This window comes from Cebus imitator, unplaced genomic scaffold, assembly GCF_001604975.1.
Source record: "Cebus imitator isolate Cc_AM_T3 unplaced genomic scaffold, Cebus_imitator-1.0 Scaffold444, whole genome shotgun sequence".
NCBI classification, from domain to species: domain Eukaryota; kingdom Metazoa; phylum Chordata; class Mammalia; order Primates; family Cebidae; genus Cebus; species Cebus imitator.
Window position 1 is genome coordinate 1,457,392 of NW_016107759.1, and position 1,408 is coordinate 1,458,799.

The window sequence follows — 1,408 nt, forward strand, 5'->3', positions numbered from 1 at the left end:
AAAAAAAAAAAAAAAACCTCCTATCTCCAAATGCTCAGGGAGACTCACTTGAGTAATAATAAAACTCCTGTCTCCTGCACAGCCAGTTCTGCGTGAATTACTCTTTCTCTATTGCTCGGTCTAGGCAGCGGGCGAGGTGAACCCATTGGGAGGTTATTTCTACCTCCCAGGCTCAAGTGATTCTCCCACCTCAGCTTCCTGAGTAGCTGATCCCAGGTGCATGCCACCACACCTGGCTAATTTTTGTATTTTTTGTAGAGATGGGGTCTTGCTATGTTGCCCAGGCTGGTCTTGACCCCCTGGGCCCAAATGATCTTAAGGCCTCAGCCTCCCAAAGTGTACAAATTCCAGGTGTAAGTTACCACCATACATGGTGGGCCTACAGGAAGCCCTCCATGCCCTCACCAGACCACAAAAAAGGGACCCACTAATGAAAGCGCCCTTGTGAAATTACCACAGTGAGAGAAAGCTGACATGGCTGACTCCACCCTGCTTCCAGCCATACAGGCTGTCTTCCTGCGTTCCTGAGTGAATTTGTCTCTCTCAGACCTTTTTTTTTTTTTTGAGCCTTTCTCACCCGGGCTGGCATGCAGTGGCATGATCTCTCAGCTCACTTCAACCTCCACCTCTGGGGTTCAAACGATTCTCCTGCCTCAGCCTCCTGCATAGCTGGGACTACAGTCAGGTAGCACCAAGCCTGGCTAATTTTTGTATTTTTAGTAGAGACGGGGTTTTACCATGTTGGCCAGGCTGGTCTCGAACTCCTGACCTCAAGTGATCCACCTGCCTCGGCCTCCCAGAAGACTGGGATTACAGGCCTGCGCTACCAGGCCCCCTCCGTCTTGAGAGACTCTAACTCCCCTAAATTGAGCCTCTAACCCAATCCCATTCTTTACCCACAACCCACCACTTACCCAGAGTTGTCCAATCAGCGCTGCTATTTCCTTTAGGTCTGGGGTCTCCTCAGTATCATCCTTTCAGGGCTCACCAGAAAGATGTTACAGGACCCCAACCTTTACCCAAAGTTAGCCTTTGGGAAGGGGGTTTCCACACTATAGTCCCTTCTGTGGTTCACCAGAAAATGTTACAGGGAAGGGGTCCTGGTCCGGACCCCGAGAGAGGGTTCTCTCCGATCTCCCGCGAGAATCAGGGCGAGTCCAGAGAGGAAAGTGAGAGCAAGTTTATTAGGAAGGTAGAAGAGGAAGAGAATGGCTACTCCAAGGCGTGGTGGGCGCCTGTAGTCCCAGCTACTCCAGACGCTGAGGCAGGAGAATCACTTCAACCCGGGAGGCAGAGGTTGCAAAGAGCCGAGATCGCACCATTGCACTCCAGCCTGGACAGTAACAGCAGACTCCGTCCCCATCACAAAAATAAAAAATAAATGGCTACTCCATAGACAGAGCAGCCC